This window comes from Opisthocomus hoazin, chromosome 8, assembly GCF_030867145.1.
Source record: "Opisthocomus hoazin isolate bOpiHoa1 chromosome 8, bOpiHoa1.hap1, whole genome shotgun sequence".
Lineage (NCBI taxonomy): Eukaryota > Metazoa > Chordata > Aves > Opisthocomiformes > Opisthocomidae > Opisthocomus > Opisthocomus hoazin.
Window position 1 is genome coordinate 63,915,745 of NC_134421.1, and position 24,172 is coordinate 63,939,916.

The 24,172-nt window shown below is 37.1% G+C and overlaps 1 protein-coding gene across 12 annotated transcripts in view; it reads right to left on the reverse strand.

The window, feature by feature from the left end:
• The window catches only part of PCLO (piccolo presynaptic cytomatrix protein), a 400,793-nt gene that overhangs the window by 168,671 nt on the left and 207,950 nt on the right, over positions 1–24,172 (reverse strand). The window lies entirely within an intron of this gene.

The window sequence follows — 24,172 nt, forward strand, 5'->3', positions numbered from 1 at the left end:
CATATGAAATTTGTTCCAGTTCCAAAGCTACAGTTTAAAACTTAAAAAAAATTAAACAGTTTCAAAATATAGGGATCTAGCTCAGTCCACATGTCCAGACTTCCCCACAGTTAATGGTAGAAGGGTGATTGACCCTGACCTGGAAGAAATATCTACCTTAAGCTGATGAGTCATATTTTGGAGGTGCCTATGTCTCTTCATCAGCTAGGAAAGTAAGCAACACAACTGGTTAGACGCAATCTAAATTGCACCCTAAATTACTAGGGTTTTTGAAAGGTTATTTTTAGTTTTGAAGTAAATTTACTCTCCCACACAATGTAGATACGTTAAGAAGTGGGATTTGAATTATATGGAAATTGTATCCTATCTCCCCAGTAGCTTCTTGTAAATCTTGCTGTAGTAAAGGAAAAGGGATTGATCTATACACATGCACTAAAAATAATCACCACAGCCGTTACAGAATGCAGCCATGTTAATAGCAAAATATGGAAACACTTTAGCACAGTTTAATAACAGAAGTAAAAAGAATATTAAGGAACTTGAGTCTTCTGCCTCTGCAGGCAAGCACAGCACTTTAGCAAGCATTAACTGATACTAATTAAAAATGGAATTTCTTCTGAAATAAAAGCTACTTCACTCAGATGTCAACAAGATTAATTTTAATTAAGAGTTTATAAATCACTATCTTCTCTGTTTATTCTAATATATTGTAAACAAATTGTAAAAGTTTTTAAAAAGTGTTTACAACCCTCTTTTGCTGCTCCCCTATTACCTAACCTTAGCAATTACAGTAATCAACTCATTATTTGTCATGGCTTTTTAAAGAAACTTTCACTACCTTTTCAAGTGCCATTTAAGCTCTTTTCATCCTCTTCATCTAAATTCCATCAACTTTTTCATGTTTCAGATTTCAATAAATGCTATTTAATTTTGTTTTCAGCTTCTCATGGCCATTTCCCAAACCCATGTTGTGCCAACAAATCAAAGAAACCAATTTTCTCTTGCTCAGTCTGTACTTCTAATCAAAGACAAATTAATAATCTACACTAGGTCTAGTTGGCTATTAATTTATATTGTAAATTCTGTCCAATACCACTGTTATTTCTCCCTCCCAAACTGAAATAGCAATCACAGATGGTGAAGCAGTCACAGATGGTCACTGGTATAGCAGAAGAGCTCTTAACAACACACTCATTAAAATATCTATCATACTTTACGGAATTATTATTTTCAGATGACAGTTAAGTGGAGGATGAAAAAATTCCAGCGTCAGCTTATAATGTATTTTATCAAAAAAACCCATATCTTTTTTTATATCCTTGTCTACATAATAAAGAAGCTCAGAGTAATCGACACTACAGGAAGATGTAGCACTTGCTTTCGAAAAAGTGTTGATAACCTCTAGTTCTCAGCTGCTATTCTCACAAAAGGCAAATCTTATTTTTTTACTTGATATTTACATTGGGATAAGAAAAAATAAATGTGATATTTTAGTACTGTGATAAAATGTGTGGGTTTTTGTCTTCTTTCTCGATATTCTCATCAGCAATTATGTTAGCATGCTACCTGGGCACTGCACTAGTATACTCAAGAGAAGTTCAACTGCAGTATTTTGGCAGTACTCTTTAAATTTAGTTTTTCCATTTCCTTTGAATTTGTTAACTAGCAAGGAAGAAAGACAAGCTAGGGCTTCACTAAATTCTCATCTCTTTGTCACAAAGAACGGGGAGAGGAAAGGAGTAAGTGCGCTGTTTAGACCTATCCCTGTAGTTTTGGTACCCATAATACATATGTAATGCTATGCTCATTTTAGGTTTAAAGGAAGGACGGGGCAGAAACCTTCATAAGACTAGTCTGGAGCCAAATAAAAAGCCTATCAAATACAGGCAAGCATTCTTAAGCCTTACAATTACCGGTTAAAGGTTAGGTTTGATGTCAGACAGGTGAGCTTAGCAGGCTCTCTGACTAAGCGATGACTTTTTCTATCATATTTTATCATATTTTCCATCTTCTTCATTCTAACCCATTGGCTTCTAGCTATCTAATATCACTCTCATTAATTTTTAAAAATCATTCTGTGTGTAGCAAATGATCACTCTAAATGCTGACTGTAAATTTCAAGAACTAGAAGTAACTTATTCTGCTTCTTGTTTCTCCATGACAACCTTAACAATGTTTTCACTTTATTGCTGACCCTTGCATCTGGGGAGAATTTCATGCTACTCTGGGACCTCCCTTCAGGATGGACGTAACAGTAATAAGATCCGCTTCTGAGGCAAAGCTGACCTTGCTAAAATAAGTCCAAAGCTTGTGCTTGAGATAAAGCTACAGATATGTTCTCCCCAATTCTACAGATTAAAGAACTGAGGAAAACAGTCTTCCCCCTCCTCGATCAATTTTTAAGCTTAACAACATTTTGATAATAAAGATAGAAGAATGCACTCCTCAATCTTGAAGTTCAATAACAAGATAACATCACAGTGAGGAACTCACAACTGTAAGCTGAAGGTTGCGTGCAAACAGATTAAGCAAAACCTTCCTTTTCTGCCTTGCCAATACACATTAGTCTTGACAGGCTTTATGTCCCGTGTTTTAATTTTCAGAGGTCATCTCAACAAAGCCTTGTGAACCCTGTTAAACTGTGTGGTGACTTTAGAATAATTCCTTTGAGATGACCATCCTACTCCTTGTGAATCTCTGTGAAAATATGTTTTCTACCCATTTTTGCCTCCTCCAATTTAATGGCATTGCTGACGAGGCCAGAAAGACTCCAACCCACTACAAGAATCACTCAAGCACTAGGAAATACTCACATGTTTCACTGCTTTTTAACTGTTTTAAAGAGATAGTTTACTTTGGGGGACTGAACGGCTCAGGAGATCTGTGATAAATTTCTACCTCTAAACTGTGTGTTTGATTCTAAGTTATTCAATCTTTCTCCTCTTCTCAACTAAATTTATTTGAATATTATATAGTGCTGCTCTTGCATCTTCTTCTCTCTCTATTCATCTAGCCATGCTTGGATGTTAGCTTCATTTGCTCAAAGAACTGAGCTTTCACACTTGGGCATACGGTCTCACATAGTTCTTGCATATTCTGGATTCTAATAGCAAATATGTAACCCTCATTATTCATTGTTCTTTTAACATTTTCTGTGATTACAACACAAAAACTCTTAAGCTTCCTCTGTCCTCTTTAGAGTTGACAAAATACACCTGTATTTATATATATATTTTTGGTATAAGCAGGGACAAATCCTGCAAATAATATCTACAATTCGTATACATATACGCATATACTCAAACCAATTACAATTGTAATGACACCATCATTATTAGAGTTTGCCACCACTAAATTGTCTGTGTAACGGAGAGAGTGATGTTAGACTACCTACAATCTGTGATGCTATGTAAAAGCAAAGGTAAAGTGGATCATAGCTGAAGCCACTCCTCTGCCACAATCCTCTGAAGACTCAACAGCATGGTGGAAAGCCTCTTCTACACTCTAGAGTACCAAAACCTTACTCTCTGCAGGTTAAGTTTTCCTGAAGCATCTGATCTTGGCTTTCAATAGAATTGAAATGTCAGCAGAAAGTTGGCTGTACCCTGATTACCAGAAAAACAATGCAAATGGTGTTTTTTGCCTTCAAACAAGGAGTATGCAGTCAATAAGCTTGCTTAGCAAACTCATGGGTAGCATTGGTTTGAGAGATGCACGTTGATGTGTTAAATGAAATTACTGGGAGCAAAATTGTTTGCATCTAGAAAAGATGTCAAGCAATAGAGGGACAGAAATCACTCTCCCATCAAGAAAAGAGGTCACTTTAGGTGGGGACCAGTGTAGGTTACTAAAGTAGTGATGGGCTGGAAGGTGAAGCCTGTGCTGTAGCTCTCTGTGTTCCAGCTCTCACAATTAAGACTTTTCTTGTATCAGAAATCTCCCCAAATGCAACCCCTTCAAACCCCCAAAATGCACAGTAAAAAGTACTGCTGTAATTGAAGGCGTTCTGCTTCTAAAGGGTTGGTATGTGTTACTCGGTATCACAGTATATGTTGTTGTATTGTATCAGTAAGACAATTAGAAATTTTGGCAATTTATTATTTTAAACATTTAATTTACTTCAAAGAATCTATGAAAATCAGTTATCGTTCATTAAGGAACTTTCATTAATTTAACAGTATCTTTAAAATTGCTTGTGAATGAAACCTAATTCCAAAAGATAATAACATAATACACTAATATTAGATTACTTTGTTGTAAGTATGGAATCCTTAACTGCATCTTCTTCTAGGATGCAGAGAGACATATTGGACAACATTTTGTAGCTTGTCCTGTGCACAGTAATAGTTTCTTGTGTAAGTTTTTGTGGACTGTCCAGACTTAATATCTGTTATGTGGGACCAGCTTCGTTAATGCTTGGTAGCCATTATTAGAGCAAGAATATTGATAAACTTCTCTCCACTGTCTAAGGATGATACAGGGTCACTTTTACAATATGAAGAACCATAGAGTGTGGGAACCCATCTCTGAAGCCCAATAGGTAAAGGGAAGCAGATGAATCATGCATGGTAAGGAAAAAGTATTAAAACATGTATTTATAAAAGCTAGTCTAATCACCACTGCTGAGAATGGAGCAATACATGCTCTGAACAAATTACAACCATCAGTAAAGCCCTATCAGCCAACCTGTACTGCCTTGCCCCATGAGCCATTGCTGGCAAGGGGAGTGGAACATGAATTTGACGGGCTGAATTCAGCCTTGGCAAATTTGGCAGTCAAATACTCTGCTTCATGAGTAATATACTAGAGTTTTCCTTTAAGGTAACTCTTTTCCTTTAATGTAACTCTTGTCTTTTTCTTTTCTGCAAGTGTTTTGCTGTGGGGACTGAGCAGTCAGGCAGAAAACTAGTTTCTAAATCACTACACAGCAGCACTGAGATGCCAGTCAGACTGATTTTCTCACTGGGTTGTTTTCTTTTTTTTTCATTCCTTCGGAGGGTCTGTACAGATAAATTTCTGTTCTGTCAAAAATCAATATAAAATTTTTAGAAATAGTCTATTCGAAAGCAATAGGCATTTTTCAGAGTTTTTTTGCTTTCATTCATGTCAGAGTCACTCATTTCTCAGATGAGCACTTCTGTACTTTCCATCCTCTTGCTCCTTTCATTTTCTCTGTGAAATTGTTTGAAATTGCCATTTTCACTTCAAATGCAAGGCGAACAGCACAGTGAACTTCCTAACAGCTGACATGACATGAGATATCAACTTCTTTCCTCAGTTAAACACTTAAAAGGCCATATGCTTCTTTTGATCTCAGGGGGAGAAAGGAGAATTTAAATGGTAATTTGATATGCAAACTACAGACAGATGTGGCCTTTGTACAATGATTTTCAAAGGGATCTAAACCTACATTTGATCTGCTATATGTGAGTAGACATAATAGCTGTTCTTAGTCGTTTGCACAGAAGAGATAGTTTTGCACAGAGCAATGGATTTCTGATTCATTTGGAACAGGACTGACAACTTTTGTCGATAAGGGCAACAAGGCAATTCCCTCCTCAGTTTAGACTGGTAAAAATTAGGAATAGCAGTTTAAATCAGCAGAAATACATCAGCGGAAAATCAGTTTGTGAGAAGAATGAAACCCAGTGTTTTGAAACTTTGACTTTAAATAGTGTAACTGGAACAATACTCCATGTGTGCATTTAACCGATTTTAGACAACACACACATTATTCGAAAGCTTATGCTGTACTTTCCTTAGCTTATATCTACAAACAATATGTATACTGTTTGCTTTTTCTGCTCACTGGAGACACAGCAGTCCCTTTACCCATTCCGCCTACTGCAATTCAATATTCTTCGCAATTTTCTTTGTTCCATAGCTTAAGCCTTATACAAAAGGGAGAGTTTCTGGCTACCTCATACAGTGACATTATCTTTAAAACTCACCTGAAAACAATTATTTTCTTTTTTATTATTAATTTCTTTTTGCCTCTGCTATTCTTTGCTATTTATCTTTGTAATCATATTACTTATCTTTAGAAAGTGTTCTGGGATACAAGCTTATACAAGGGATCCGCTGTCAAATTATGTTGTGTATATAGAATTACGTATCTCAGTTATTTTACAATGGGGAAAAAATATCTGGCAGATTGATTCAGACAATGGGCATCTGTCAAGCTAACAGAAAGAGTCAAATTGTCAGCGTTGAATACTGCTTCTGCACTGAAATCTCTCTACCAAATGGGCGCAATATTTTTCCCACTATTCAATCTCTGTAAAATAAAAAAAAGGGGGGGAAACAGGGAAAAGGAAGGGGGAAGGGGAAAGGAGAGGGGAAGGGAAAAACTCTGTCCTCAAAACAGAAAAACATAGTCAGAATCTCTTCTTTGAGTGACAAATATGGATTTCACACTTTGCTATAAACAGCCTGAAGACATTGCCGGAAATACTGCTACGAGGGCAATACCTACTGATGCTTACTAAATATTTGTCTTTACATGCTTTGCACTGAAATATGTTAAATATTCGTTAGTAGTTTATTATATACCAGCATATTAAAAACTACCAAGGTTCTTCACAGAAAGAAAATACTATTCTCCCACTGCTACAATACTGTGTTTTCACTACCAACTCCATTTAATACTCTGAGTGCTATAATACTATAGCCCTAGTCCAGGACTGAAGCCTGAACGTTATAAAGAATTCAGAATAAATACTTTTGTCTGTGAACTAAAATCTTTCCTCATTTTTAAATTATTTATGAATTTTAAGAAGGTAGTCCAATTTCTGTTTAAAAGAAAAAAGGACCCAAATGAATGGACTTATCTGGATGTTATCCTCCTCAGGACTCAGGAAAGTTTCTGAAGAGGATGTTTCTGAAGCATGGGTTTCTGAAGCATACTCTGCTTTGACAACCCACAAGATTACAAAATAAATAACAAAAGAGAGGATAAAGTACACAGAACTCTATGTATAGCATAGCAGCAAATTGTAGAAATGAAAGATTTACTGTCTGGAGAAACACTAATGGCAAAACTAGAATTGCTCTGAGGTAGGTGCTTAACAAAGACAAAGTCTGTAGATTCATGGTGACTATGTAATGGCTTTAAACTAAAATAGGGTAGATTTAGGTTAGATATAATAAAGAAATTATTTTCTATGAGGGTGGTGAGGTGCTGGAATAGGTCGCTTGGAGAAGGTGTGGATGCCCCTTCCCTGGAAGTGTTAAAGGCCAGGTTGGATGGGTCTTTGAGCAACCTGGTCTAGTGGAAGGTGTCCCTGCCCTTGGAAAGGGGATTGGAGCTTGATGATCTATAAGGTCCCTTCCAACCCAAACCATTCTATAATTCTATGTACTATACTATTACATTGTGTACCACACTATAACATAATTAGTGTTTCGTAATCAATCATTACCTCTTCTTTTCCCCCTATTGTTTCATTGACAGTCTAAGAGGCATTTTAGATAAATACAGAACTGTAGATACTCAGAACTTCTCAGCCTAACCTGTGGAAAGTTACCAAAAGTACTGTGAAGCAGATGGTCGATGCCTGTGCTTGGTTAAGATACAAATATTGTTTACACATGATGCGCCCTGTCTCCAGTACAGCCTGGGTTTAGATTGAACTAACTAACGCACAGAACTGTACCTCAGTAACATGTTCTGATACAGAGGCAATGCGATTCTGCCACTGGTAATGCAAAATTGTTATAGTAAAGACTATTGCAGCCAAGTATTAATTATTAACTTTGGAATTAGTTGATCATGAAGTTATTTGTGGCCGTAGAAAAAGACACCAATCATCTTCATCTCAGAATGATGAAGCCCTTGGAATAAATCTCTTTGCACATAATGCAACATCCTTAGCAAGGGCTCATTTACTGATAGTAATTCATAATACACTGTTTCTCATCATGTAACACACAAATCACTACATGTAAATCCACTCCGTCAGAATAATAAATTTTATTTGTAACTCGGATCTCATCTATGGAAAATTTTACTGGATTATACAGTCTTTTCCCAGTCAACGAGAGCATACTTTAAATTCTCCTCCTTTGCAATCTGAGAATCCTGGTCAGAAGATATTGGTGATAAAAAATCAGAACAGTTTATACTTCTTAGTCAGATAGGCATATGCTGAATTAACACCATCTGTTTGCTACTGATATCAGATTACTTTGCAAACTTTCAGCTACAGTAAAAAAAAAAAAATCACCAAAACCCACTCTATCTCTTAAAGAAAGGAAATATTAATCTTGTTTTACAGAAAAAAAACAACCAAACAAAAAAAGTGTGAGAAAATCTTGGCTTTTTCTGTCTCCTGCACTACCGACTTCCTCCAAAGAGTGGTAGCTGAGGAGACTCCACATGCTGTGCCACAGCCCATGTTTATTCGCAAGAATGAGGATTCATCTGCCCAAGCACAGACATAATGTACAGAGCTAATCTGAGCTAGTCCTCCAGACTACTGAACTGAAAGAAAGTGCAATTTTTCTTCAGCTCCCTCCATAATCACATCTGTTTCTCTTACTCACTGTAGAAATGGCCACATGTAACATAGATGTCACCTGTAAATGTCTCAAGACAGAATAGGTCTGTCTCACTCCTAGCTACTGCAGCAGTTTGAATTCCTGTTTTTGGGTCCTCATTTGGGATCTGCTTTGTAGAAGAGTTTTAATCCTTTTTTCCTAGCCGGAATCTCACCACCTCTGCAGTTCTGCAGAAATGACACCTCTCCTCAGCAATCAAAGGCTCAGGGCACAGCTCAATTTGATCGTTCAGGCAGCATTTATTTTATCCTGCGCTCATGACGATTTGCTTCCCTGGTCTAAGATTAAAGGTAGCAGAGTGAGCAGAGACCTGATTAATCACTTTCTCTATAATGTAGCTCATGCTGGCAAACAATGGTCATGTAACTGCTGCTGTAAAAGGCACGGATTAGACAAACTCACCAAGTGCCTAACTGCTTAATTCAGGCCTTCCTATAAGCATTACAGCTAAGCCTTCTCTGTCTTTTCTGCTCAGCCCTGACTTCATCCATACTGCTGTGCACCCACAGAACAGCCTGCCTCAAATGTCCTTCCCCCTCTTTCCAAAAAAGTGCCTTAAAATTTACCAATGCAACACATTCTATTGCAGAAAAAACATACTTCTTACTCCGCTTTTGTACCATGTACAGCTCTGTAAGGCATTTCAAGTTGTGTAATGACCAATAGTTCTTCACGGTGGTTACACAGTTGTCAAAATCCCAGCATTACACACTATTAGAGGCAGAGTAGAAACAAAAGGAGATTTGTGAAACCCTCTTTGGTCACTGACGCCTGGCTTCCAGGCTTCACTCTGTTCCAACAACTCACCAGCTTTCTGGTCTGCAGCAAATTCTGCATAATTCCCTCTGTCCCAGCTGGACATGTCGCTTTCTCCATCAGCTCGGGTTGTGAGTCCACTCCTCTCTCTTCTCTGCAGTTTCTCAGTATCTCCCTGAACTTCTGCCTGAAACGTTTTTGTTTCCCCTCTCCTTCCACCCCTCTTTTTCTGAAGCATGAGAACTCTCCCTAAAATATGCTCAGGTGCCTCCAGGTCAGGAGCAATCTCTCTCCAGAAGCTTCTAAGCCAACCCATCCCTCTCCCTTTTTAAAGGACTGTAACTGAACCTGACAACAAACATGCAGAATAGATCATCTGCCACAGATGGCTAAACTTACGAAGTGTGAAAACCACTCACAGTATGTCCAGATTTTCCATTACACTTTTTCACGTGTAGACTGTACTAGCCAGACCACACAAAACCCCATATTCCTATCCTTATTCTCACATAAGAATGGCATTTCCAGTTTGATACAAACCCATTTCCAAGCAACACAAGTCACACAAAACCAAATTAAGCTCTCCTTCTACCCCACTCCAAACCTTCAAAAAGCCAACTTTTTGAAGCAGGCTTTAATATTTGAATAAATGTGTGCAGAAATTTTCTATACTGATACAAAACAGAACCTCTCATGGAAGAAAACCAGCCTTCAATATGTTATCTGTTTAAATTTATACCTCTTATTTGTCAAACAAAAAAGTCTTTTAAAAGGCATGAAACCATTCTTTCAAAGTTGACTTTTTTTTCTGTTTTTCTTGTATACTTATTCTACAGCCTGTTGATATTACACCAGATTTAATCCATGAAGCTAGGAGTGAGAAATGACAAATGTTTCATCATTTGAGAGTATTTAAAACCAGAGTGGACATCAGCACCAGCTGTTCACCAAAGAAATCCAGTCAAGGCACTCAACTGAATCGTGATTAGCTCAACTGTAAATAAAACTGGAAGAAAGTCCTGATATTTAGAACAACATCCATCTTTTGTTTTTAAGTATAAATGGATATAATTTTTATACCTGATTGTTTTAGCAATTATTAAATATGGTGTATATGACTAACACTGAAATCTAGACTCATTTTCAGAAGGGGAAGTGTTCCACTCCTGGATAAATTCAATCAAATGACAGCCTTGCAGGCAATGTGATATTTAATCTAAATGTGTAGGGTTGGGGAAGAAGAAAGCAGCAACCTTTAATGAATTTTCTTCCTACTATTTTAATAGCAATTATACTATTTTAGAATCATGACCTTCCTCTTCCCATTTCTGCTTACCGTGACAAGCAGCACAGGAAGATAGAAATTTGGCAAGCTTACTTTTAAACACTAATGAAGTTAAAAATAAAGAAAAGGCAGCAGAAAAAAACAGAAGTTAATATGAAAGATGTGCCATTTGCAGTTTCTAAACCTATATATGTATTAGAAAAAAAAAAGGAGAAACAGAACCTAAACCAAGTGCCATGTTTCAAGACACGATATAAAAATGAAAATTCTTATGGTTGACCTGGAATCTAGGATATACTTTCACTGCAGATAAAAAAGGAAAAAGGTTCTTTTATTTCCCCTCATTTTCAGAGCCCCTATTATCCTTGCTCCAAACCATTCTTTGTCCACCACTGCTGTAGAGCAAAATAAATCTAAATAAAAGTTAGCTCTACTTGTTTGCACACATATGGTCTATAACAATTACCTTAAACATGCAGTGCACAGTGAGTTTTACTATAGAAATACTGGAAATTAACAGTAAAAGAAGTTTACAGGATGAATACAGATTTGGGATGGTTCTCTTCTCTGTTGTTTTTATGTGTTCTCACTGTTCTAAAATTTCTAGTGACACTAACGAGCCTGAACTTGATCTTAGAGAATAAACCCAGAGTTTACAGAGAAAAGAAAATGAATGAAACCCTGAAACGCACATAAAAGTTCAAATGCACATTCTAGACCAGTGGAAGAGTAACGGCTGAAAAATTAGTCCAGACCACCAAAACTGAATGGCTATTGAATATCCTAGTGATATTTTAACTTCGTACAATACCAGGCTTTACACAAATGTCATTCAGTACCATATGGGTTCAGATGTATTCGTGGAAAGTCAAATGATTGCTCTCAAGTCTCAAATAGTCTGACGGTCACTGTGGCCTACAGCAGCCTAAGGCATAGTGTACGGATAGATGTTTTTACATACAAGAAATGGCTGTATTTATGGGCTGAAAGCAGAACTGCTGGGTGCAAGTGTGATTTGTCAAAGATGTGCTCCCTAAAGACTGAAAAATGCAGAAGTGACTAATAGTTTTAAGCTGGTGAGGGTGTCAGAAGAAAATGTCATAATACACATCAGGGTGTCATAAGAAAATGTTGTAACACACGTCTCCAACACAACAAAGATTTAAGAAAACAGTAATGCACAAAACAAGAACAGTGAAGGCTTTACAGTATTAGGATAAACAAGACAAGAACACTTTTTAGTTAATATTTAGTTGGAAAACAAGAATAAATGGCTGTGCATGAAAAGAATTCTTCTAAACTTCATTGCACAATGCTACCACTGCATGTCGTGGTTAATAAAGAACTTTAGCTAGGTTTATAAAATTCAGATGGTGATGCACCTCGATATCACCAAGGTGAGAACCACCCTGAAAAGAGGCTTTGGCTTTTCAAAAACAGTAAGTCAAAGGACAGAAAGACAAGAAGGTCAGATTTTAAGCAGCTAATTTCTGAACGTCACCATTCTGTAACAGGTCATAATGGTATGTTCAATAGTACTGTAGACGTGAGGAATGCCTACGAGAAATACTAAATACCTGGGTGTTAGACAGTGTTTGATGTAGAAGAATAATTTTGGTCATCAGTTCTTCTATGGGTGGCAAAGGGCCAGGTTTAGATTAGATATTAGGAACAAATGCTTCATCATGAGGGTGGTGAAACACTGGCACAGGTTGCGCAGACAAGCTGTGGATGCCCCCTCCCCAGCAGTGTTCAAGGCCAGGTTGGATGGGGCTTTGAGCGACCTGGTCTAGTGGAAGATGTCCCTGCTCATGGCAGGGGGGTTTGAACTAGATGATCTTCAAGATCCCTTCCAACCCTTACAATTCTATGATTCTATGATTCTAAGTATTTTTTTCAATTTTTCTCATTTTGAGGTAAATCTGGTTTTCTCCAAGTCCTAAGGTTATTAGCTTCTAAGAGCATCTAGATCTAAATGACAAACTTAATAAAGTTATTTTTATTTCATATTTTGCACATTATGAACACTTTTGATATTCATTTAAGGCAACAAAAGCAATATTGCTTAGCTGAAATATTTTGACTCTGCATCAAAGTTAATGCTTAAAGGGTCTCAGGCTTCTTAGCCATTAATTTATTTGCCTCTGAGCTAAGACTGAAAAAAGGCTATTGTTTAGCATCAGTCATACACTGATTAGAGCCTTGGACAGACCAGGATAGAGATTATCAATTCAACTCCCCTGATGACGATTGCTGTTATTTAATTTCTAAGTTATTGAGGCAAAATTCTAAATGGTTTTTACTTCATTTTCACATGACAGTATTTATGTTCACAGATCTTTGGTAAGCGCATAAAGAAAAGAAAAGAACCATTCTATAAGTATTACAGAACTTGTAATACTTACAGAACCAGCTGTTTGTGTTTCAGCAGTAAACGTGAAATCCTTTAATTCTCAGATCTCTATTCTGTTATCTGAAGGCACAGTAATCATTGTAGTACATTGCTGTATATATAGCAGACAGGAGCCAGGCTGGCTGAATAGAGATGAAGATTGTCTTGTCTGACGAATCATTGATGGCATTTACCTCAGCATACATTATCTTTGAGCTCCGTGTATTAGTGTGCAATTCCTTATCCTGTTGTTTGAACATTCATTTACCCATAAACACTAAGTACTGAAGTAGTGATGAAGCATTTTCCTTTATCTGCTCTTCTCTCTCTCTGGAAAACATTAAATGGCTTTGTATCTGACCACAGCCAACATTTTTAATCTACACTGCTTTTCTGCCACAGTATTGATTCCTTCTTACAGCATTTTACAAATTATATGTTCATGAAATATAACTACAATGCTGCAATGCAATAATAATTTCAGAGATGTAAGATGACAAAGAATTAGAAAATGGAACACATATCCTATATATTTTAGCTCAAAGTAACATACAAAGAACAATGGTTTTTCAAAAATTTTAGAACAATTAAAACTCAGGACCAAGTTCAGGAGGAACTCACTGGCACAAGGGTCTCCTCCAAAACGCAAACCTTCAGCTCTTTGTAAGACTGAAAAAGAAGACTCTGAAGAGGAGAGAAAAGGTGATGCCATTACTTTCTAACATACTCCTAGATCTGGGTCAGAGCATAAGATCAGCCTGTTCCATTCAAGAGAAATTTCCTTAACATCTACATTCATGTCATGAAGCCTCAACACCACATAATCTTCCTATGCAGCAGTTCTGAAAGAACACTGGAAAAGCACTGCACTTCTTTAGAAATATGAGTTATATATTTCAGGAACATACTTTATGTCTTGTGAATAATCATGTGTTTATGTGTAAAAAAGTATATAGGTTTTTGTGCATAATTCTCTAGCTCACCCCAGGAAGAGTAAGCACTCAGTCATCCAAGTGATTTGGAACCCATCTAGTTCATTGGAAACCACCGTGCTTGACACTTCAGAAACACACAATGTGAGAAAATGTCTGCTGCAGACTTCCTACATGAAGTGGAAGAACAGGTTCAGAGAAAAACAGTACTCTGTGCCAACATTTTCCTTATAGCACCAAATATTTTCTAAGATACAATGAATATGTGTATTTTCCATTCCATCTTCAGATCAATAAATAACATTTTTATGAGCAAAGAAAATATGTCATATTTAACAGTTAGCATTAAGTAAAAATTTAAAAGAAATATTATGTTGGCTTTCCAGGGGCAAGCCAAGTTCTGTTACAGTGGATGACCACTAACCTCAGAAGCTGACTATCTATCTCACCCTTTCCTGAAAGTATATGAATTGGCCACTATCATAGACAAAAGGCTGAATTAGGTGGACTTTGATCTGAAATTGAAATTGAGGATCCTATCCTTATGAAACTACATTCCAATTGTTGAACTGCACATGAAAAAGAATAAACATCTGAAAACCTTCAACTTGTTCTTCAGTCTATGCTTTCTGTATGACCAATTCAGTAGACACTGTAAAGCATTGATTTTAATTTGCTCTTTCTCAGTTCGCCACTAAATTTCCAAACTGCATTCAAACTCTGAATATTCTGACCTGCAAGAAAAAATGCATTCAACAGATTTCTTTAAAAAAATTTGGGAATTTAGTAGTAAATTATTAGTAAAATTATAAATTTCAGCAGAAAAATCACAGGTGATGACACTGATTTTCAGACAAAGCATTCAGAAATATGGTGGTATTTTAAAGCATTTGCATGTTTTTCCCCACTACATAATTACCAACTGTTTAGTATAATGAAGTTAAAAAATACTTTATTTCAAATATCTATGCTTTGTGAACAGAACACATTTCTTGTTCACCTTATTTCTTAATTACTTGCTCATTCCAGTGTTTGTGCAAGATAACATATAAATATGGGTAAGATACACATCAAAATAAGTTTACTAGAGATTGATAAAAACAGAATCACAAACTTGATGCAAAATCAAATTTCTGCAGTCTCAGCTATTCTATTGATATCTCCAGTTCGATACACACATCCAGAGCTATTCCATATATCGAGCTCCCTCTGGGCTTTGAAGCAAACGGAGCTGATTATCATCCTCTGTCACTTCCCACCATTAATTTTACTGACTTTATTGTCAGTACTTCTAGAACAAGTCAGACAACCGGCAATTCTTCTCCATTAATAAAAACTTTCTTTTTTTTCCCCAAAAATATTTCCAGTAGGATCAAAAAGACAGGAAAAAAACTACTCATGCCTGTGAGGATTTTTTTAATTTTAAATCTGGATAGGAAAAAAACTTGTTTCAGGAGAATCACTGTTTGATTTTTCAGCTTGCCAGCTGCCAGGGCCTTATTTTTACTTTCTTTCCATAGGCAGATGGTAAAACATCACTTTGCTTTTCTTCACTACTATATAAAACTCCATTATTTTTTCTGTGCAAACTTGAACTTCTCCAATATAAAATTCAGATTTAAAGGATATTTTCTGCTAGAACATTTCCAGCGGCACTAACCACTTAAATTGTTTAAATGAACAGCCTTTCTTCCTGTTCCCCATATCCCATCTATTTGGGCATTCCATTTCTTGTATTAACCAGAATTGAGAGATTTTGTTTTAAAGAAAGTGCAAGAAAGCATCCCCATACTGGAAACAGTGGAATAACTAGTACAGAGAAAAAAATCCACTCTAAATTCCTCAAGGCATGATCCACATCTCAGTGAATTAACAGTGTACTATTAATTTCAGAGAGTTTTATATGAGTTATCTAGTTAACGTCTTCTACAATAATCCCTGGGATATAAGCACAAGCTTCTATGGATCTAAAAGTCAATGGACATACTCAGTTCTGAACTAAAGCCATTACAATAGATTACAAAGGGTTCAGAGGCAATGCTTCTTTAAAGTGTTTCCTTCTCTCCTACTACTCCACGTTTCTCTTTCTGCATCCTCAGTTGTGCCTGTACACCAGAATAAGCTGGCAAACCGCAGCAGACACAATTTTGCTGAGGAAACCAGTATGTAGATTAATGGGGGAGTAAGTCTAGTACCCTTAAGGAACTATTAATGTGTGTTCTCTTGCACGAAGTGCAACATTAACAGAAGACTTCTAGTTCTTCAAATAACTTCTTTAGAGCCAGTTTGGATTTCTCTACATAATACTACTTGGGTTTTATCATGAGCTGGGCTGGGCACACATCTGTTCTCCTGGACCCATGACTCTTCTTTTCCCACTGTTACTTTTAAAGTAAAAACTTCTGAAATCTCTTTTTGAGCTTGACCTATTTGATGGCAGTTCTCTGTGCCCCTTTTCTAATAACATTACTATCGTTGGTGGTTAAGGTGGCAATTCGGCTGACATGATAACACTATCAGAGACTCTGTGAATATTAATGAGGTAAAAGATTCATGAAGCCTGCAAACAAGCTTTAAAGTAATGACTCAATGGCGAAAATACAGAAGGGAAGTGACATGAAGAAACATAAAAAGAAGGAGATAAGATTACAGTTAGTAAATGATAGGAAGAAAGAATGGGGAGAAAGAGAAGGACTAACTTTTTGACACTGTTTCCCACAGCATCCTTCTCCAGCAACTAGATGCCCATGGTTTGGATGGGTGTAGTCTTCGCTGGATAAAGAACTGGCTGAATGGTGGAGTGCAGAAAGTGGTGATGAATGGAGTTAAATCCAGCTGGTGGCTGGTCATGAGTGGTGTTCCCCAGGGCTCAGTTTTGGGTCCGGTCTTGTTTAACATCTTTGTCAATGATCTGGATGAGGGGATTGAGTGCTCCCTCAGTAAGTTTACAGATGACACCAAGTTGGGTGGCAGTGTGAATCTGCTCGAGGGTAGGAAGGCTCTGCAGAGGGATCTGGACAGACTGGATCGATGGGCCAAGGCCAACTGTGTGAGTTTCAATATGGTCAAATGCTGGGTCCTGCACTTGAGTCACAACAACCCCATGCAATGCTACAGGCTTGGGGAAAAGTGGCTGGAAAGCTGCCCAGCAGAAAAAGAGTTTGGGGTGTTGGTTGACAGCCAGCTGAATATGAGCCAGCGGTGTGCACAGGTGGCCAAGAAGGCCAACGGCACCCTGGCTTGGATCAGGAATAGTGTGGCCAGCAGGAGTAGGGAGGTGATCGTGCCCCTGTACTTGGCATTGGTGAGGCCGCACCTGGAGTACAGTGTTCGGTTTTGGGCCTCTCACTGCAAGAAGGACATTGAGGTGCTGGAGTGTGTCCAGAGAAGGGTAACGAGGCTGGTGAGGGGTCTAGAGAACAAGTCTTATGTGGAGCGGCTGAGGGAGCTGGGGTTGTTTAGTCTGGAGAGGAGGAGGCTGAGGATGGACCTTATTGCTCTCTACAACTACCTGAAAGCAGATTGCAGTGAGGCGGGTGTTGGTCTCTTCTCCCAGGTAACTAGCTATAGGACGAGAGGCAATGGCCTCAAGTTGCATCAGTGGAGGTTTAGATTAGAATTAGGAAAAATTTCTTTACTGAAAGAGTGGTCAGGCATTGGAATAGGCTCCCCAGGGATGTGATTGAGTCCCCATCCCTGGAGGTGTTCAAAAAACGTGTAGATGAGGCACTTTGGGATATAGTTTAGTAGTCATGGTGTTGTTGGGTGGATGGTTGGACTTGATGATCTTAGAGGTCTTTTCCAACCTATAAATCTATGATTTTATGACTCTAAGAAAAATTTGAAGAATGGATGGAGAGGTTACACAGACTGAACAAAATAGGAATGTTCATATCCAACGTGAACTGGATGTGAATGACTGGTGAAATAATAAACAGAAATGAGGTCATAATTCTCGTCTTCTTTTATTTTCCAGCTCATACTTAGCCTTCTACATTAAGCACAGAAACAGGTAATTTTAGAAGACATAAAAAACTATGATCAATATTATTATTTCCATCTTTTTCCTTCAGTTATAACTTCATCATTTATCTTAAGTTTTATCTATCCGCTTTAAAATGCAGGTATATTATGATATAATTATTATGAAAAACTTAAATTAATAAAATGTTTGACCTCTTCTAACATTGTTCCCCTGTTATTTGGATATGATATTTTTGGATTATAAAAAAACTTTTCTATTTCAACAGGATTTGAAAGACAGTTCTTCATCTGCACACAAAATAATAGATTTTTCTCTCTATAATTATGACAGACATTGAGGTACTAGTATCTCAGAATTTATATAAGACCTATGCATTACATGCCTACAAACAGTTAGCAGTTTTTATTATGAAAGAATAATTTCTCAAAACTTCAGTATATCAAAAAAAATCCAGAAAAAAAGGAGGTTTTAGTGGCAAAAAAAATTCTCCAAATTACTCTAACATAATTACTGGCTTTGAGAACTTAATGGGGGGCATAGGCTAGTGTCTCCTGAACTGTACTGTGTATTTCTTTATTAAGCTGCATAGGAAGTGCTTGAGTGAACACAATTTGCTTCTGAAGTGTCACTAGAAGAGCAGGACTTGGGAGAGGTGCCCGTACTCTTCCCATTCTGTTTTATGGCCATCGAAAGCATTAAAAATCTTGGCTAGAGAGCCCAGTGCAGGCCCAGTAAGATTGTCAAGGCTTGAAAAGAGTGGCTGTTCTATGAAGAAAGCCCGAGCTTCATTACTTTGGAAAAAAAAGCTAATTGCTGTCTTCAACTTCCAAACGCAGCACTGCTGAAAGGACAGACTCAGACTCTGCTAAGAGGTGCAGAGTGAAGGACAAAAGGCACAAGCTGCACCAGGATAGTTAAGCATTATTCACCATGAGAACAGTGAAGTCCCAGAACAGGATGTCTGGAGAGACAGTGAAATCTCCATCCTTGGAGATTTTCAAAATTCAACTGGACAAGCCTAGTTAGTCATCTGATCTAACACCGAAATTAGCCCAGCTTTGAGGTGGAGATGGGACTACGTGACCTCCACATAACCAACCTTCCCAGTCTGATTTGTTGGTGATCCTTTTCTCAGTCACTGTGATGGCTGGGTTTAGCTATTTAATGTTTGTTAAATAGGCACCAACATACTGATGGATTTACTGCCACGATGCCATGGAAGGTGTGAAAGAGTAGGGACTGTGGTATTTATTTTTATTAAATAAAAGCTCCAATGTAGGCAAAAATGTTCCTTAACTGCAGTGTTGCTGAGATGAAAAATACTGTTAGTCATGTTTGCAAAATACCCTCCAGAAATGCCATTTGCTTCTTTACATATTTATATAAATATATATAAAGTGAAAATGCTATTTTATAATATTGTCAAAACTTTTTGTTTTCTTTGGTGAGCTCTTGGGCCAAATGATGAAGAAGTGGAACAAAAGAGATAAAAATGGGTTCCTCTGCCTGGATTACAGTTCTCTCAGACAAGCAATGTTCAAACAGGCTGTAAGAACACAAGGACTCAGAGCAGCCTACACTACTGCTGTCAAAAGAATGACTTTTACTGCCTAAAGAAATATCTGAAGGCATTACTATAAAACTCTCTATACTACTACATCAGTGATCAAATGAGCAAAGGACAAACTCACTGATTCCTTTCCATTCTTCCTAGAAGACCACGATATTTCTGCTACTGATTATAACTTAGGAATCATAGAAGGACAGTCAATATGACATAAATGATAACCCAGACAGTAACATTTCTGAAAAAGACAGTCATTGGTTATAACATTGACTCAGACAAGAAGCCCAATTTTATTTCAGTTACCCTCTTATATTATATATATATATATAGATACAGCAAAACACCACTATGAAGGAGGTTACAGAAAATGTGCTCCACAGGCTTATGAAGCACATATTACTTTCAAGCTACCTTGTGATTTCTTGAGGCTTATGTCACTGTGTTTTATTAATGTTATACAACAGCTGAAAATAAACACTGAATCTCTATCTTCCCTATATTAGACTTAAATTTTAGGTGGGTAACTCTCATTCTGATTCACCCCGTCCATCAGCTCTCCTGACTATCTTTTCACCTCTGGCAACCATGAACTGTCTATATCAAACAGTTATCCAGATTTAGAGAACTCAGGACTATTAAACTTCTCATCTCACATAAACTGAGGAAATCCTCACCATTTAATCCTCCTTCAGGCCTTCCTCCATACTACTTCTTTAATTTCAAACCCTGCCTTTGCTTTTAGTTAATGGCTAGCCCGTTTAGCCTCTTGGCATTTATGATCCCACACCAGGGAATAGGCTTGCCAGGCTGAGTAATAGCACCAGCACACTCGATGCTTGAGTTGGTTTCGGCATTAGCAAACAGCTTGCAAGTGAGTAAGGTGAGATAATAAAAGCTGTATTTTCATAGGAACCACTCAGATTGGATGAGAGAAGGTGTCAGAGAGAGACCGGCTGGGAAACAGAAGTAGGGTTTAGCAAGATTAGAGGGAAGATATGGACAGATGGAGAATGTGAACAGAAATTGAACCGAGACCCGAATTCATTCTGTACAAAATGCATGAAGTTCTGGAGGAGAAGAGCCAAAAGACAGGCTTTCTCTGGCATCTCATATGGAGGGAGAGAAGGAATATGAGGAGACGTTTCAGAGAGACTTCTAAGCCGTATCCTGTGACGATGTTTCTGACTTAGCCCTGTATTTGGAGTTTCTAAATGGCTGACTGAGTCATCACAGCACTGAGCAAACTGGCTACTGTTAATTCCTGTCCCATATCTTCATTCTAAATGAAGAGACTGGAAACACTGAGCATAACATTACCCATTATGGATCCCACTCCCTGAGCTGAACATTGCAGCAGGTAAATCACTTTTTTTGTGTTTCTGTAAAAGTTCACCAGTGTTCAACTCCTTCTTGGTAACAAAACTGGAAATTATTTGGAGAAAATGAACTGAGAAGATAAGCACGTAGGAAAAATTATCTCAGTCTCTCCAGGTCAGATTTGAGAACTGCTGGCAGGATAGCTTCTGAAAGCCTGAATTGGTGTCAGCAAAGCCAAAATTATTATGTAAGTAAGAGGTTTGTCCACATTATGATGCCCATCTGTCAGCAGCCATTCACCTTAAAAGCATGCTGGGACAAACCAAAAACTATTGGAAAGACTTTTTTTTTTAAATGACATTTCAGTGAATGAAATGAACATTACTTTCTTTTTTTTTTTTTTTCATTGAGCTTTGGCACACAGGAATCAACTTAGAATCCTAACTTTAATTGAATCCTAACTTTTTCTGTGCAGAATTGATAAAAGGACACTAGTACATGAGCAAATAATCCACTGTTTTAGGTGAGAGAAGCAGCAGGAGATAAGAAAATAGAAGACTCAGAAGACAGGATTTTCAAGAGACCATGGGATTCACGTGACGAAAAACAGCTTCAGGCATCTAGAATCCCTTTGCAGTCATTGGAGAAATCTGTGGGATTAATCATATTTTAAAGTATAAATGTAAAATAAGTAGAAGAACTGTTGTTCCCTTGGAATACTTCTGCCTGGAGACTACAACCAGAATTTGCAGTGACCAGGTCAGGCGTGATTTTACACCACCAATAGCTAACATTAAAGGTGATCTTTCCAATCCTCCATATCTTAACTAGGTAACCTATGTTGTTCTGCCAGTCAGGGAAGATGCTAGACCTCTCCAGGCTTCTGAAGAGAAATGGAAAGAAAGGAAAGTAAAATGGGGAATAAATGCAGCTTCAGCTAAGTCAGAGAAAGAACAAGACAAGTGGCACTTAGGCTATTTGATTATGGACCTATTTTCTTTGTCTCAGCTTCCTATGTGTAAAATGAAGACTGTGTCACTGAGGTCATTCAGATTATAGAAAGAGCCCTATATGGTCTAAGTGATTAGTTTACTCGAGCAGTCTGTGACAAAAGCTGTATCACTACAAATTGACAGCAATGATGTGGATGATAATGTGTAAGAAGAGCCATGAATACTAAAGAAAGTTGTATTTAATTTTAGAAGTCAATTTTTAAACTTAATGCTATTACTCATACTGCTCAAGATATTCTTGGCTTGGAAGGGAAATCAGTCATGTAGGCTATCTATCCCTTTCTGTTATTTCAAAGGTTCAGATATAACACAGTTTCACTAAAGTATATTGATTCTAAGGCATTTGTCCTACTGCAGTTCTGAAGTTTTTGTTCGTATCTACTAAACATCCCACACCATAAATTAAGATTTCCTGCCTCCGCTCGTTGCGAAGAGCAGTTAGTAGATGTCCTATTTGCAATAATGTTTAACCCAGTGAAGGACTCTTATATTGTCCAGCTTTGGTCCTCTTTCTAGATCAACACAGCCAGATCCTTCAGCCTTTCAGCCAGTGTCTTCTTGTCTAAATGTTTTATGATTTCTCTTTTGCTCAGCTTTCAATTTTTTCACTCTCACTATACTCTTAAGTAGGGCTGTCCTAAACTGCATGTAGTATTACATCTGAAGTCTTACCAACTACTGAGTAGGGCAGCACAATTACAACACATATCTTACAGATGTACAGGTTGTCAGCGTTTCACAAGAACACCACTGCATTTTTCGAAAGCGCTTCCTATTTTTAAGTGATATTAAGTCTGAACTTCTGCTACTACATCTGAATATTTTCAGTACTGCTATTGCTTAAACAGCTATATTTCTGAATATATATTTTTTTCTTTTGTATCTGTAGTGTCTGTATCATTACTGAATTTGATTTTGGAACATTGCTCTAAATTGTAATTCTGCTTTTCAAAGTAATTGTGTTTCCTATATTGATCTGAAAATGATATATGAGTGCTTTCTCCGTACTCTAAATTGCAACTGAATTATTAAAGAGTCAAGTCTACAACAAACCAACTTAAACCTACCTTCCAGTTTGACACTGACCAGTTTGACCCATGAAATCTACCTCCACCTGGCAGATGGAAAGTAAATTTCCATTAAAAAATAGTAATTTCAAAAATTTTAGTTTATCAATAACTAATATTGTGCAAGGGTAAGAAAGTAAAGAAGTAGAGCACAAGGAAAAGTTTTTCTCAATATTTTATACTACTTAAATTTGGTTTTGCAGCATCAATATGTAAACCCATATGCCTACATATAGTTTAATTTATAACTGTAAATAGTTATTTATCTTAACAAATTATGTTTAATATGAAATCACTAAGAAAATTAATGCCTGAATAGAACGATTTTGAGGATCAGAACCAAGATAAAGTTAGTTCCAACATAAGCAAGCCTTACTATTCTTAAACAAACAAACAAACTAACAAACAAACAAATCCTGTTAGGTGTCATTAGCCCACGAGAGAATCTGGCCTAGCCATTAGCCCACGTCATTGAGACGACGAGAGAATCTGGCCTAGCCAGTATTTCTAGACATGAAAAGTAAAACTTCAGAGCTGTGGTAGATGATATTTTTCTTTAGGGCAAAGAAAGTTTTGAAATTTTTAGTAGCTCATATTCTAAAAATAAATTAATCTCCAGGGACATACTTGTCCCTGGAGAAAGTATGCCCAGGTATACGAATTTAATGGAGATGCACCCCTTTAAATTCTAAGGAACTGATTGCACAGGATAATTATCTCAATACTGGCATACCCTGAACTGTTTCTAAACAATAAAATCCAAAACCAAAAAAGAGGGAGAATTTTAAATGTAAAGATTTTTGCTAATTGAGCATCTTAGAGGCCTCATATGCAAAGGAAAGGTAATCATTCACACAGTGGAGAATGAAGATGTATATAGAACATCTTGTTACTGTTCTGAATATTTTATTGCATTTAATTATAACTAATCATAAGTTTTGGATATACTGCGGTTCTGGGTTTTTTTTAGTAATCTGCATACAGGACATACGAGCTATCATGGATTTTTGCCAGTTTTGGATCACTTCCAAGCAACATTTAATCACATTTGGCTGATCAAGAAAATATTTTTCAAACTTCAAAATATTTTAATAAAATCATGGGAAAAAGTGTCAGAATTAAAGCCTGTATTTTGTTATGAGATGAAGTTTGAACTACTTTGACAAGAATGAATTTGTTTTCTCTAGTTAGTGCGTATTACTACAGTTTGCACAGAAGTTTTCATGCATGCAAACTAGGTTCCTCCTGGAGAAAACTAAATAGGAAGATCTGTCTTAAGTGTATCATCTCATACTTGCT